General features: G+C 40.0%; 1 pseudogene; it reads right to left on the bottom strand.

Annotated features, from left to right (window-relative positions):
- Positions 1-5020: 5020 nt before the first annotated feature.
- On the bottom strand, positions 5021-8913 carry LOC107532375 (dnaJ homolog subfamily C member 7 pseudogene; annotated as a pseudogene).
- Positions 8914-16791: the final 7878 nt, after the last annotated feature.

The following is a 16791-nucleotide window of genomic DNA, read 5'->3' as shown; positions in this document are numbered from 1 at the left end:
TAGCATACAGTTAATCAAGTAACATAGTACAATATCTGTGCTCAGAAAGACCTCTATTAATAGATTTTAAAATGAAATTCAAGTAGTCTTTTTCTATGTACATGTTAATTCCATAGACAATTTCTAAGACAGAAACATAGCTGGGGTTTTGGAGATATACTAGTAAGATGTGATAAAGATTACTAGAAACATAAACATATGAGAATAGGCTAGGAAACTAGAAAGTTAAAAAATATGCAGCTTATTACTTTTCCCATGCAGACCCAATACAATTTTCTCAATTTTTAAGATATTTCATAAAGAATATGATATACTTGTTCTGTTGCACTAACGTTAAGATCAAACTTTTGCATCTGCTTACTTTGGGGAATTTTCTGAGTTTCAGGTATTCTTATTATAAAACAAAGACAATTATTACCTTAAAGAACTGCTATTAGGATCACATGTGATAATATTTATGTGAAAGTGCTTTGTAAACTGTAAGATCTACAATAAAAATGTAAAGGTTTATTACTATTAAAGTGGGTGGAAATGGCACTAATACACATAATTATCTGATAAGCAATGTGTGAGGAGAGCTTAAAGGGAGGGTCCATCAACTCTCCTAAAGGTAAACAGGGAACCTGAAATCGGTAGAGGTGAGGTTGTAGCTGTTTTGTTTTGTTTTGTTTTTGGTTAATTCTCATGTGAGGATATTTTTTCCATTGATTTATAGAGTGGAAGGGGGAGAGAGAGAAAGATCGATGTGAGAGAGACACATTGATTGGTCACCTCCTGCATGCGCCCAGCACGCACCCTAACCAGGGCCAGGGAGTGAACCTGCAACCCGGGTATGTGCCCTTAGCTGGGAACTGCACTCACGGCCCTTCAGTGTGCGGGCCAACACTCCAACCACTGAGAACACCAGCCATGGCCTAGCTGGCTCTTGATGGTGGCAGGTTAGATTTGGGGGTGGGGGGGCTCACTTTCGGTGCCTTATAGGCAGAGGGGAAGATTAGACAAAGAGGCATGACAGCTTCTATTTTGTTTGCACAAAGTTTCAATGTGACAAAAAACAAACAAAAAACACAGTTTAGCTTTTTGGTAGCATTTTCCATACTAGTTTATCACTGATACCTGAAATGTCACTTTTATGTCACTTGTATTCCAAGGCCTCCCTATGATACCAACTATACTTAATCACGCATTCCTTCTTCTCTATACTTGCTTTGTAATGTACCAGCTTCTACCACCATACCCGTCACAGGGTTCATTTAATTCATTTATTTGTCTGTGTGCCTGTCCCGGAGCATGCTCCTAGGGGTGGGCAAGGCGTGAGAGGTGTTCTTGTAACTAGTTGTCTCCAGTCCTGACACAGGTTTCCATAAATGGTTATTTAACTGAATTGTCCCTGGTTAAAATGCAAACACCTCTGAGAACTATAACAAAATATGCCTAAATCATGACCTCTCCACCAATAAAATTTAAAAATCACTTCTAGCTTCATAGCTGGCTAAGATTGTTTTTTCCCACACAACCTGTTAGTGGTACTGGAAAAAGTGGTGAAAGAGGGATTCAGATTTGGAGAAGCCCAGAGGGAACATCATAGCAGAAGGGCCCTTAAGTGTGGGAGGTTTCTGAGAGCTAGAGAAGAGGAAAGGGGAAGTGAAACAATATAAACAACATCAGCCTTCTTCACATTTTTGCCAAGAACCTGCCCTCCCCTGCTTTCAAGAAATTCACAGTTCTTTTGAGAAGGAAAGACTGACATTTTTAAATAAAAAAAAAGAAAAAATGAAGAACTGTATATCCAGGGTTTCTAAATAAGTTGTTTTATGGGGTATAGAGAGCAAAATGCATCAAAATAGATGTAAATAGGTAAAATGTCTCATAACCATATGCATGGCTGTCTTTCATATATATTATTAGATCCTGTTGTGATTAATATAATAAATTTTGTAAAGAAATTTATAGAAATATTTAGTCATGCATGTTCTTTGGCAACTAACTCTAAAGGTAGCACTAATAAAAGGTGAAACAGAGGCTGTCAATGACATTTATAAGTTATTTAAAGTGGTTATTTTATAGTAGAAAAGGTGGAAAGAACTACTGCACATCATCTTTAATAATAAAGAAAACTGAATTTCAGGCCAAACTTAACCACCATGTAGCTGGTAATCTTGAACAAGTCACTCTGCCTCATGGGGGTCTGCCTTAACTTAATTCTCCAGGGTAAATCTAATGTGGCTTAGAACAGACAATCGAGAGCGTATTTTATAAACATGTATGTCTCTGAATCAGATTTAGGAGTGATAATTCCATTGATAAAGTTACCAAAATCCCAGGCATCTGAAATTTGGTTATTTGAATTTCAACACAAAGAGGAGAGCACCCACTCTTATTTCAGATAGTTTTGCATTAATTACTTCTGCAGAATTTTTACTTTTTAAAATCCTCGTAAAAACCCCAGATAGGTATAACAATATGCAAGTTACCATCTTGTAGACAGTCCACAGCTTCTAAGCATCGGTGTCAGTGTCCAACCCAGGGTACTGATCAATCCCCATGCCCTCTTTAACTAAGTCATATGCCTTATGCACTCAACTTTTTATCATATAAAAATAAAAGGAAAGTTTGCTATTCACCAACACCTGAAAAATCTAATATTATGCAGAGCCTCTACTTCCCTCTACAAATCATCCCTTGAAAATGTAACAGTTTAAGCAACATTATATTCTTTATCAAATATCTCTTTCATTAGAGAAAGCTTGAAAGTCAAGAAGCTACAGTTTGGCGGAGCTCACAAAACCACAAGAAAAGATTTGCCTACTGGGGAACAGAGTTGTTTTTAATTTCCTTTGCTTTCACAGGGCTGTACTGTGCCTGTGAGAGGGGCTGAGCAGCTCTGGACGGTGGGGTAACAAATGACTCAAGGGGACCGTAAACTGAAGATGGGGTGGCCCTAGGAAAAGAGGAAATGGTTCTGTAGCTGCGGGTAACTCTCACTTGCACTGTCAGACTACATGGGCCACCCAGACCCAGTACTAATTCCCCTTTTAGTTATCTTTCTCCCTCACTTCATCTTTTCTTGTACAAATGAAGGGTTTTGAAAGAAAGGAGTAGAATGTTTTTATGGGGGAAAGGATTTTAAGTAATTTGAATCTTGATTTGTTCTCTCTAAAAGTAGAGAACTAGACTGTTTGTTCTTTTAGTTTTGATATGTTGAAATCACAGCTTTAAATTTTAAATTTGGAAATTTATTTTAGGTTGGGATTTAAAAAACATTTCACATTTTTAGGGATAGACAGAAACAGATTTCTTGAAACATGGAAAGCACCAAGCATCTACTGGCATTTCTGACAAGTTAATAAAGCAAAATAGATTAATATTGTTATAAAAATTGTCTATTCCTTGAATGAAAACATCAGTATCTCTGGAATGGGGTGAAGAGATCAAAGGAGGTGTATCCCAAAGACAACCAGATGAGAGAAAAATAATGCAGAAACTGTTTTCAGATAACTTTGCTAAATAAGTAATTATAAAAGATCAACTAGGGCAAGGAATAAGAAATTGGAAACTGTTTCACCATTGTTATATTTGATAAATAATAGCTACACACATGCTCACTCGCCCTGCGTCTCTGTCTCCCCATTCTGACAAGTGTTTCCCCAAACTTACCAGCTGGCATATTCACCCCCGTGCCCTTCCGCTCCTCATTTATGCACCTGCCCTATTCCTCAACCTCCACTGAAGACACAGAAGAAAGAAAAGAATCCAGATTGCTTTTCTCTCCAGCTTTACTGTAAGCTCAGTGAGGGCCACTTATTACCTGCTGAGGGGGTGAACCGACATCTCTTCAAGCTGAAGTATCTGAAGCACTGGCGGCACCTTCCTTCCTCTGGAAGCCTGAGGGCCCTGTCTCGCCCTCCTTTCTCGTTTTTGGCCAAGATACCCGTTTTTATGAATGTAGGGTTTTCCCTGCTTATGGGGCAGGAATAAGGGCAAAGCTACTCTCGCTGTAATTATCAATAAAGTTGGGATTCTCACTCTTTCCTCTCCTCCCAGGGCTTTTCTTCTCTCCGCAGCTGTAAATAACTTATTTCTCCCAGGGAAAACATTTACATTTAGGGAAAAAGACTCAAATTTTAACAGGCTCAATAGTGATTGCATTCCAATCTTCCTTTTGAATATAGATTCTTCATTTAAAGGCAAGAAAATGCAATAGAAAAATGATCCAGAGATATGAATTAGCAGTTTAAGTGAAGTAAAAATATTTTAATTCTTACCAATTAATTCAAAATGCATATTAAAATGAGACTGTTTTGCCTACAAGACTGATGAAGTTGTAACAGACTGAGCAAATCCACTTTGAGTGAAAATGTGGGTAAACAGGTACTTTGCTGTATTATTGATGGACACAGCGATGGAAATAGCCTTTCTTAAGAGCAATTTGAAAAAAATGATAAAAATTTTAAGTACATGTACTATAACTGCAATATGTGTTCATTATAGCACTGCTTATAAGACTGAAATGGTTAGTAATCGGGGGTAGTTAAGTAAATTTAGGAAAATCCATATTGTAATATATTTCTGGAGGTTTTCAAAAATAGTTAACATATAGCTTTAAATACAGACATTTGAAAGATGGCCATAATGCATAATACAAAAACAAATTACCTGGTAACACATGTTTGTATATGCAAAGGAATAAATTATATGAGATAACCAGAATTATTATTTTTTTTGCCAGAAAAGGTCAAAACATTTTATTCTCTTAATTTTTTTTCTTTTTAAATAAAGCTAAACAGTAAAACAAAATTCACAAGCTGCCTCCTTGTCCATCCCCCTGCTTCCCTCCCCTACCCACAGTCTTGGGTGCTGGCTCCCCTTCCTTCACCCCACTCACAGACATGGGCATCCAACTGAGAAAACAAAACTGCTTTAAATGCATGGAGACATGGTGAAGGGAGGAAGTGAATTGTGTCCACAGTCTAGGTTAAACTGAGCAAGTCTGCATTTTCTGGGTTCTGGTTTCCTTTCATTAGCCAGACTGAATAAAGAAATTCCCTGGACCAGATGCTTCAAAGCTGAAGCCCACAGGACCACCAAAGAATGCTCTGAAGACATTGTTTGCATCAAAATCACCCATATCCATGTCCCCCGCATCCAAGTCCTGTGCACTGCCATAGCCAGTCTCTCTGGTGGGATCGGAGAGGATGGTAAAAGCTTCTCCGACTTCCTTGAACTTTTTCTCCCCGCCCTCTGAACCTGGGCACTGGCTCTGCCGTGCGGCTCTGCACAGTGCATCGGGCCCGTTTCCGATGCGCTTCCTTGGTCGCGTGCTCAGAGGCATTCTTGTCCACCCCCAGAATCTCGGAGCAGTCTTTTCGCTCTCTCTTCTTCTGTTCCAGCGCTGTTTTCTGAGTTGTGTTCTTCCGTTTTCTCCAACTGATACACTTTTTCATATTCCTGTACTGCTGCTTCACACTGTTCTGTGTCCATGTAACACTGAGCTCTTCTCAAGCAGGCTTTTATGTAAGTACTGTCCAGCTTCACTGAATTTGTGCAGTCTTCTATTGCATCATCTAGTTTCCTAAGCTTGGGATTAGCCCTACCCCTATTACAGTGGAGTTCAGCATTTGTTTCTATATTGTTGGCGTCTATCCTCAGGGCTTCTGAGGACAGTTCCTAGGCTAACTTGTAATTCCCTTCTTTAAGTGCTTTATTCCCATCTTCTTTCTTTAAGTGCTTTGGCATTTCTGCAAGCAACATGGGCCTTCCCACCGTCAGGAGTCATCCTGAGCGCTTGTAGAAAGACTGTGCCTCCTTCTCAATACAATCTTCATAATAAAGGCAAAGCCCTCCTACACACAGAGCCTCGCATTGGTGGAATCCACTCGTATGGGGAGGATCTCTGTTGCAAGTTTTTCTTGATTACTGTTACCAGAACCCTGGACATCCTCTGTTCCTCTTAGGTAAGATCAAGTCATTCTCCCTCCTCCATGCTTCCCTTTCCATTTTGTTGGAGACCAGAGGGATGAAATGAACACAGGGCCATGCAGCTGAGGTACTTAAGAGGAGCAAAGGCAAAGAGGTGGTAATGTGAGTTTAATGGAAGGGCCGAGAATACACTTATTGACACTGCATGGTGATAAGATCACCTCTAAATAGAAACTTCTATTCCTTGCACAAAGCGCCCCCTATTCTGCCTCTGGAAGATGCCCTAAATGAAGAGCAGGGTTTCTCTCCCCAGAGGCCATGGCCTAGGATCCGTGTTTTTTTCACTCCACCAATGAGCATTCAAACCTGCCTCCCCACAGTGTCTGCGGCGGCCAGTACGGTGGAGTGGACACGTCACAGCGAGATGGGCCGATCCCCCTTAAGGCCAGGGGAGCCCTCCCGGGACCCTTAATGGGAAGCCAGAGGGAAAAGTGGGAAAGGGAGCCCCCGACCAGGAGCCCCGTCAGCAATGTCCCCTCCACTGAGGGAGCTGCAGCGGCTGGTTTGCTGTGCGGTGCAGGCAGGCGCAGCGGGGCGCTGCGGGCCTTGGGGGGCCGGCGGGGCAGGAGGAGCCAGCCCAGCTGTCCCGGCCCAGAAGGAAACTGCTCCTCAGCGAGGAAGCAGGTGGCACGGTGTGGTCGCTTCTCCTCCTCTGAGGACTTTGGCAAGATGCCCTGTTCTTCCTCCTTCTCATTTTTGGGGCCTGCCCCCTGGTTTCCTCCCTGGAGTTGTGGTGGTTTTCCAGGCCTTGGTAGCGCCCTTGTCTTTGCATCTCTTTGGTCCACCCCACGGGCACTTAGGTGCTGGCACTTCGCTGGGCTCCTTCGGGGCTGCTTGTGAGGCCTGCCCACCCTCGCTTCTCAGTGCCGCGCTTTTCCTGCTTTTGAGGCCAAGGGGGGGCGGATGGTGAGCTCGACTCCCTCATCTCCCCTTCTCCACGGAGCCGGCGAGGAGCCATGGCTGGGATGTGTGAGCTCAGCTGCCAGGAGCTGAGTGCCGGGGTCTGAGGGCAGGCCTGGCTCCACCATCTCTGGTGGCAAATGGAGGCATCTGCATTATTTTTTAATTTTTTGTCAATCCTCACCCGAAGACATTTTTTCCATTGATTTTTTTTTTTTTTTTTTTTTTTTAGAGAGAATGGAAGGGGGGGAGCAAGCGAGAGAAACTCTGATGTGAGACACATCGATTGGTTGCCTCCCACATATACTCCGACCGGGGCCAGGGATCCAACCTGCAACCCAGGTACGTGCCCTTGACTGGGAATTGAACCCACAGCACTTCAGTGTGTGAGCCGATGATCTAACCACTGAGGTACCCATCCAGGGCCTGAATCGGTTATCTTTGCATGACAAAGTCATGTGGTATTTATCCTGCATATAAGACCCAGGGGATTGCTAACTAAGCCCAGCCTTTTTGGTCATTGGGATCGTCTCTTTTAAGTTTTTAGTTATCACAATGTCTTGGATCACAAGGAAGATTCTTCCTAAAATCTAAATTTGATCTTGACACTCAGTCTTTCACCGAAAAAATCTTTAAAAGTCTCCACACAGGTTATAGAATTTTGTCAAGTCCAAACTTCTCAGCATCGTATGCCACGGCTCCCACAACCTGGCCCCAATTCTGTTTTTCTTTTATCTTGCGCTACTTACCCATTCTCTTCCCTTTCACAAAAGACTACTCAGTTATTCCTCAAATATGCCAACCACTCACAAACCTTCATTCCCTTCTTCAATTTTTCTCAATAGTATCCTTAATTAGACCCCACTTATCCACCTGCTAAACATAAGGCCCAGCTTAATGTCACCTCTTTAAATCTCTCCTTGATGCCCCCGGCAGAACTGATCTCTTTCATGCTCTATGTTTTCTGAAACGCTCTATAATTTTCTATCCTAAATTAGAGGTAATGTTTGCACATTAAATTAGATATAATTATTTGCATTACTCATTACCAGTCCCCCTCTTGATGATGAGTTCCTCAGATAGGTCTCGTGTCTTATGCATCTGTGAATGAGGTAATGCGTGTATATAACTTGGCAAACAATAAGATCTTGATAGAAGGAGCAATTATTTTGTTTATGTTCTTTGTGCCTCCTCAGTTGTATATTACAGGTTTGATATTTAATTGATTTTGCTTGAACTGGTAAATTCTTCATAGCACACACTTTGAAGACTATACCCGGGCTGAAAAGAGTGCTGTCATATTGCTCACCTTTACTTCTATGAACCCTAAAAGTTTCTATCTTCCCTGATTTTAGATATTGCTCACTGTCTTTATATCTTCATTTATTTTCTTCCTTTGTTACAGAAACATTTACTAAACGCTGATTATGAGCCAGACAGTTTAATAGGCACTGGGGATACAGAAGTAAATAAGATGAAAATTATTCCTGTTCTCATGAAGCTTTAGTATCCGGCAGAAAAGATAAACATTATATATTATATGATGAAAATCTGATACCGGCTGTGCGGAAAAATCACAGGGTATTATGAATGCTTATAAGAAGGGACTCTAACTTTGTCAGGTGAGTTAAGAAATACTTCCCTGAAGAAGTAATATTTAGGCAGCGACCCAAAGAGTGGATAGGAATGAAGCCGAAAGAGGTGGTCAGGGATAGTGGGGGAGGTTGGAGGATGAGAAGACGGGGCAGAATTTCAGACAAAGGGAACTAAACTAAGAAAAGTAGATCCCGAGTAAGGAGGAGACAGCATGCTTTACGAGACAAGATGGAAGATAATGAACGTAACTACAGCTCTCACTGGCAGTTAAATGCTAAGCCTTGCTCAGTACTCCTTGGAATATTCCTTTGTTCAATATTCCGACTTTCTTTTCAAAACCTGTCTTTTGATATTTCCTTCCAAATAGATGCCTCAGCCCCACGAGCCATGGCTTTTCTCATACTCTTCTCTCTGGTTGGAATGTTCCGTCTTCTCCATGTTCAAATCTTAAACGTCTTTCAAGAGGAAATTCAAATCCTAAGAGTTTTCCCTATCCAACTCCACTGGCAGCAATGTCTTCTTCCTCTATATCATTTACTACCCCCCATATGTATATGTGTGTGTGTGTGTGTGTCGTATGCGCTTTATATTTGATGTATTTCTATATCTCCTTCCCTAAAAGGGGTCTAGCGTAATGCCCTGTACAAGGTTCATATGTCATAAATTTTTCTTGGGAAAAAAGACTTTTAGTTAGCCATGCATGACATTCATGGATAATCAGGATGGGACTTCAAAGGTCCACAGAGTTCAAAAGCAAAACTATTTACTACAACTTTTCCTTATTCAGGAGTTGGATGTGTATGCATCATGTTTGGTTGCAATGTCCTTAAACAATGAATCATGAGGAAATCAGTGCATTTCCTAACACCACTCTGGAGATGGAGAAGAACAGAACTTCCAGGTTAGCACTTCAGTGTTTGGCTACCACTATATATGCTCACATCATGACCAAGACTTTTATTTATATTAGTTTTTAAATTAAAATCCTAAAATTAACTTTTAAGTTCTTCCCCACCCAGTATCTTCATAAATCTGTTTTGTTGAAGCTATAACTATGTTCTTTTCTTGTATAAGATCCACATAATTCTGAGGAATAAATGCAGTCTTCTCCATTTGGCTCTGAGGCCCTGGGAGGCATGTATGCCGCCGCTATATAATGGATGAGTTATGGGACCCACCTATTTCTCCTGATTCTACTTAAAAAGAAATGTTGAAGGAGTTGATTCAAGATGATTTCTCAACAGAAACACTTCAGGCCAGAAGGGATTGGCATGAAATTTCAGTGATGAAAAAGCAAGGACCTGCAACCAAGACTATCATTTAATATTGAAGGTGAAATAAAGAGCTTCCCTGACAAAAAAAAAAAAAAAGGCTAATGAAGTTCATTGCCACCAAACCATTATTGCAAGAAATGTTAAAGGGCCTGCTTTAAGAAGAAGAAATATATATGGAGAGAAACATAGATACAAAGAATAGAATGACAATAAATAAGTACCTGTCAATAATAACCTTAAATGTAAATGGATTAAATGCTCCAATCAAAAGACATTGGGTGGCTGAATGAATAAGAAAATATGACCTATATATATGCTGTCTATAAGAGACCCACTTCAGAAAAAAAGATAACACACAGACTGAGAGTGAAAGGACAGAAAATATTTTCCATGTAAATGAAAATGAAAAAAAAAGCTGAGTTTAGTAATGCTCATATCTGACAAAATAGACTTCAAAACAAAGGACATAAAAGAGAAAAAGGTCACTACATAATACCAAAAGGATCAATTCAACAAGAGGATAGAACCCCGATAAACATACATATACCCAATACAGGATCACCTAAATATATAGGGTATCCCAAAAATGTACACACACACTTTGAATAATTATAAAGGCAGTGTTTATTAAAATACATTTCATTTTCAAAATTGAACTATCAGCTCTTAAAGTGTATATACATTTTGGGGGGATACCCTGTACAAAGAAAATCTTGGTGAACATTAAGGGAGAGATAGACAGCAATACAGTCATAGGCAATTTTAACATCCCACTGTCATCAATGCATAGGTTCTTCCAGACAAAATATCAACAAGGAAACAGCACCCTTATATGACACACTGGGTCAGATGGATTTAATTGGTATTAACAGAACATTTCATTCCAAAGCAGCAGAATATACATTCTTCTCAAGTGCACATGGGACATTCTCAAAATCAGACCACATCTTAGGACACAAAATAAGTCTTAACAAATTCAAGAAGATTGACATCTTCCCAGATCATGATGGTATGAAACTAGAAATCAATGAAAATTAAAAAAAAAAGAAAAACATTCAAACATATAGAGGCTAATAGCATGTTATTAAACAATGACTGGGTTAATAATGAGATCAAGAAAGAAACAAAAAGTTACCTGGAAACAAATGAAAATGAACACACAGCAACCCCAAATCTATGGGACACAGCAAAAGTAGTCCTGAGAGGGAAGATCATAGCATTACAGGCCTATATCAAGAAGCAAGAAAAATCTCAAACAATTTTATACAATGGAATGCTATGTGGCTGTAAAAAAGAAGGAAATCTTACCTTTAGTAACAGCATGGATGGACCTGGAGATTATTATGCTAAGTGAAATAAGCCAGTCAGAGAAAGACAAATACCATATATCTCACTTATATGTGGAATCTAATGAACAAAATAAACTGACAAACAAAACAGAAACAGAGGCATGGAACAGACTGACAGCTGTCAGAGGGGTGGGGGGAATGGATGAAAGAAGGTAAAAGAGATTTGCCAAAAGCATATATACATAACATACAGACACACGCAACAGCCTGGTGATAGCCAGAGGGAAAGAGGAGTGGGAGCGGGGTGGAGGTGGGCAAAGGGGGGAAATGGGGATGGAAAGGGACCTTGCTTGAGGCGATAGGTGCTCAATGCAATGTGCAGATGTTGTTTTATATTGAGTTGTGCACTTGAAACCTGTATGGTTTTGCAAACCAATGTCACCCCAAAAAATTCAATTAAAAAAAAAGAGCTGATTCAATCACGGTATTCCCCTTAAAGTATCAGTACCTTCCCTCTGACACTTTATTTCCCTTTGTGCAAACTGGAAGACTCACATCTCTCCTGGTTTCAAATCTGTGGAGATAACTATATAGTCCAGCACCAGGGCTAGCTAGTAATGATCTTGGTGAGTAAAAACATCATGTTTTCAATATTTTTATCTGTAGACATTCCTTTCTGTGGTTACAGAATGAACTGCTAACCTACCTTGGGTGGCCACCATATAAATGTGGGCCTTTGGTGATAAGAGTGCTGTTAAAAAACAAACAAAATTTGAGTAAATTTGAAGATCTAATTGGCTTTATCCAATGATTTATATATCAAACACAGTCCATTTAACAAGTAGAAAGGAACTCCAAGGAGTTGTCCAAAATGGAAGGTTTTTATAGGCAGAAGTGGGCAGAACAAGGAAGTGATAAAAACAAAGAGCAAATTGCTTCTGGCAGGATCACCTTTCCTTAGGGGCTAGAGAACAAAGGGGTCTTATCAAGCAGATTACATCGTTAAGGTTCAGGAGGAAATCCCAGACTGATTGGTTTAAAATTCCCCTCCTAGGAGTAGATAAAACTGCAGTTAGGTTAGGTACTGAGTGTTGGTTTGCTGATTTGGGGCTGAGCACAGGTGACTCCATTTTGGACCTGTTGTTTCTTTTTTTAACAGTGCAAAACGGGAAAACAATTGACAGTAAATCAGTAGTCTCATCTTCCTGTGGGAAGGATATAAAATAAGCAAGGAAGAGCTGTCTTCCCCACTTCATCTTTCACTCCTGATAGAAAATTAAGTGCCAAGATAGGTCTGTCTTCTTTGAGTGCAGTGCAATCAACAAATCTGGAATGAGAAGAGTTTGGCTGGGGCAGGGAATTCCATTAATGTCAATCAAATTACATGGACAGCCACTGGTTAAGAGGAGTTCCTGAGACATGGAAAATGTTGAGCAAAGGTTAACTGTTTTGAGGACAGAAAAAATCTTTTTTTTCTGTATGGACAGAACTTAGCATAATGAATAATCCAATGCCTCTCACTTAGTAAACCCTACAAAATAACTGCAGAATTTAATTTCATGATGAGAACAGATAAAGTATCAGAATTTTCTGGAAGCTATTCCCTGGACTTTTCTCAACTGTATATTATTTGTCTTCACTGATCGTAAATCTCAGAAAACACCGTGGGCTGCCCTTCCTGTTCTTCACTGACATTCCCATGGCCCTTTTTCACCTTTTTTCAAAACATAAGCTCTCAAATGAACGTCAATTTATAAATGTGGAAAGAATGATGAAATTAGAAAAATTTGTGAACACAATAGTAACAACTATTTCAGGCAAGAATCATCCAGTGATGCTACAACTAGCGGAATAGGGTTTCCATTTCTGCTTAGGATGTAGAAAGTGACAGAAATGTCACTTCTGTCTTAACAAAGAGATAAAGTTAGATAATCTTCAAAGCAAAATATATTTTCTTGAAACCGTGAGAGAGCTGAGGTTGCAAGGCAAACCAACTGCATTCCAATGAATGGCATACCCCTGTGAGAAGAGATGGGATGAAAGAACTACTTCAACTCTGATAGAACACAAGTGGAAAATATTGCTGTCATCAAAGCAGGTAGGAGTATCTCAGCTACAATGTTACCGAATTCTTAAAATCAATGGCTGGAATAGCTTATCAGTTTAGAATGACTGTGAGAACCTAGACACAAGTGGAGCTCACCCTAACATACATTCTTTCCCACAGGCCTCCAAAGGTGTTCCTGTGTAAGACTGGGCACAGGGCTGAAGGAAGCACACAGACCCTGAGTGGCACTAGTGTTCAGGGAGTAATTGGTGGCCACTAGGGGAACATGGCGAATTACCACTCAGTTCACTGGATCCATGTCTGATATAAAACAGATTCTTAAGCCACTGAGGGGAGGAGGGAGCAGCAACGCCTCTCATACCTGGGCCCAGGAAAAGATCTTCTGCTTCTGTGACAGTGATGATGTAAAAGGTATCTGTTTCTGAGGAAGGATAGGAAACCCTCCTATTCCCCAGGACCCAGGGAAAAAAAACCCCACTCTTGGGACAGAATTAAAAGTCCTCTGCCTTGGAAAAGTGAAAGAACAGTCCTGGACCCAGGTTCCTGAACTGATACAAAGCAGAGGTCAGCTATTACTGGGAGACAGGTAGAAAACTCTTTCCTGCCCAAGACTGATGCAGATAGGAAGAGAACCATGCGAAGAGCAGAGCAGGAATGCCGGAGTCGTGCCTCCAAGGCCAGGCTTACTGGGCCTGCTGAGGACTGAGGCATGAAGTTTACTCATGATGATTAATCATAATAAGGACACTCCATTTTGTAATCTCCTTTTTCTAATCACTTAATTCACATTACGATATATGGCCAAACTGTGAACGCTGATTTTCAGAATTCATTAAACCCACAGAAGTTACAGCCAGGGTCTGTAATCACACTGATCCACCCTCAACCCTCTTATTATATTCCACTCACCCTAGCCAACTCCTGCTCTAATAAGCCCTCTAGATATCAAATATCACATCTTGATATGATAAGCCCTCTAGATATCAAATATCTTTCCTTGTCACTCTAGGCTGAATTTCTTCCTTCACTCTAGAAAATGACAGTGCTTATCACACTGCACTATAATGTCATTAATATTGTAAAGCTAATACTGATCCCAAACCTAAGATTCTATAGTATTCAAATACTACCTCACCACAAAAATACTCAAGTTCTTTCTTACTCTTTTGAAGGTCGTACCCCTGTTGAATTCATTTAGATCCACATAAAAACTGGGAAATAAAGACAGCTATTTATCTTCTTAATGTTTTCATTTTGATGTCTTTGGGGTTATTAAATGAATAGGGCTTTCTCTTACATCTGGTTTTCATTACTCTGTCCAAACTGAAATGAAATTACTTTGTCCAAATAATTAATGCCACCGACTTACAATATAGGATTATAAACTTCTTATACTGGTTGGTTATTGATAGCCCTATCCAGAAAACTGACTACAACAGCATGACAAGGTATATGGAAACAGAAAGGCTAAACAGACTGATTGGAACAAACAGATTTGGGATAAAAGCAAAAGTTGTTGGCTCAGACTTCTGGGTATTTCATTTTGACCAATGTTTCACACAGTCTGCCTGAGTTTCTCAAGCTGATAACAGGTTTCCCCTGAAATGAGTAATTAACTTCCTGGACAAATGCATCGGGGAAATACTGCACCGTGTGATTTATCACACAAATTAACTATTTACAGTTTTTGAAAAGTCCTACTGAAAAGAAATCCATTATGCTGAAACACCTATTTAAACATCTCTCAGATCACTAATATTTTCAGATCAGTCTGAGAAATTTTTCACTTGCACTATTTTCATAATGCTTCCTAGGCATGTTTTCCCTTTTGTTAATCAATTCTGTCAGGAAGCATTTGGTTGCAGGCTACTAAAGTAGAAAGAAACTTACTGATGTGTGTTAAATAACTTACAGAGATTGGGGAAGAAATTAAACAACAGACTTTAGGCTAAACTGACTCCTCAAGTTGCACCACAGAACTGTATCTCTAAGGGCACTGCTACTTGGATCAAGATTAGGAATTCATCTGCTAAAGCCAGAAGCTGCTGCTCCAACTGATTCCATAACCTCTCTGCCTCCTGTGATCCACACCAGCAAAACAAATGCCTCACACCTGGCCTTTCTCCCCACTTAACCCAATTTAAATTCATGTTTCATGCTTGTGCTTCTGATTGGTGAAACAGAAACATATCCAGAATCTCAGATTCAAGGGAATCTGGAAAATGTGATTTTCGGCTTTCCAGCCCCTATACTAATAGAAGGTAATTGAAGTAGATGTTGAGAGAGTCAGCCCACTGTATCCTACTCACCGTTGCCCTTTTATCCAAGCATATATTACGTTGCAAGGTAAAGAGATTTCTGATGAGGCAATGGGATGAAATTTTTAAAAAATTAATAGAGCTAGTTTCATGAAGGCAGGAACAACTATACAGTGCCTCGTTCGGTGCCAGTAATAGAAGAGCCAGTAGGATCACTCCGACCAACCTTCTTTTTTCCTAAGGATGAAACTGAGCTCCAAAGCGGTGAAACAACTTGCTAATATTCTCCACACTGGAGCCCAGCCAAGGTCTCCAATCTTAAATTTGTGTTCATTTTATTGTTCCATGGTTCTGATATTATAATTCACCTGATCAAATGAAATGATTTGACTTTTTCAAAGGTTAGAAGGAAAAAAACCAGTGTGTAATCAAAAGAAATAAAATTAAATTGAATCAAATACTGAGCTGTTGAAATACGTAGAATACTGTAGGCAACATAAATATACATGTAAAATACTGCCCTCCTAAAGTATCAACAAAATGAAGTTCTAATGTTGGGCTTTCTTTCTGCATATTGTCATACACGGAGTTTTAGGGCAAATTACATATGCAATTCCTATAGCTACTTTTACATACATACCCCTAAACTTGAGGCCTAGTGGTTTACACTTGTATTGAGTATCTTCCTTTTTCATTTTACTGCTTTGTAAATATTTTGCCGTTATCGAAATGACCAGTATTATCTTTCTTTACAATGTTCTCTATAGCTTCTGCCAGACGACGTAGGGAGGGTTCTTAAACTCATCTATATTCATTCAGTCTTATTATGAGATGAAGAGATTTCTTGAAGAGTCCAATTGGACCCATTTAAGAAGACTTCTGTTAACATCTCTATTAGTCTCCTTGGGCTGCCATAACAAAATACGATAGACTGGGTGACTTGAAAAACAAAATTTCTCATGATTTTGGAAACTGGGAAGTCCAAGATCAAGGTGCTGGCAAAGTAGGTATAATTCCTGGGACTCTTCTCTTAGCTTGTAGGTGACTGCCATCCCACTGTGTGCTCACATGATCTCTTCATTGTGTTGGGGGCGGGGAGAGAGAAAGAGAGAGAGGGAAAGAGATATAGAGAGAAGCCCCTCTTCTTATAAGGGTAGATTCCATCATGAGGGCCCCACTATCATGACCTCATCTAACCCTAATTACCTCCCAAAGTCCTGTCTCCAAATTCCATAACATTGGTGGTTAGAGCTTCAACATGTGAACTTTGGGGGGACAATTCACATTAGTGGAGCAGGACTGGAGTGCTGGCCTCAGAATGGCTACATAGGAGGACCATAGATAAGCTCTATAGGACTAAAATAGCACCTGCATTGCTATTGCTTAATGGTAGCTCTAAGGTTTACAATATCTATCTTTATCATTGT

This window comes from Miniopterus natalensis, chromosome 11, assembly GCF_054644295.1.
Source record: "Miniopterus natalensis isolate mMinNat1 chromosome 11, mMinNat1.hap1, whole genome shotgun sequence".
Lineage (NCBI taxonomy): Eukaryota > Metazoa > Chordata > Mammalia > Chiroptera > Miniopteridae > Miniopterus > Miniopterus natalensis.
This window is presented reverse-complemented; position numbering and strand designations above follow the sequence as displayed.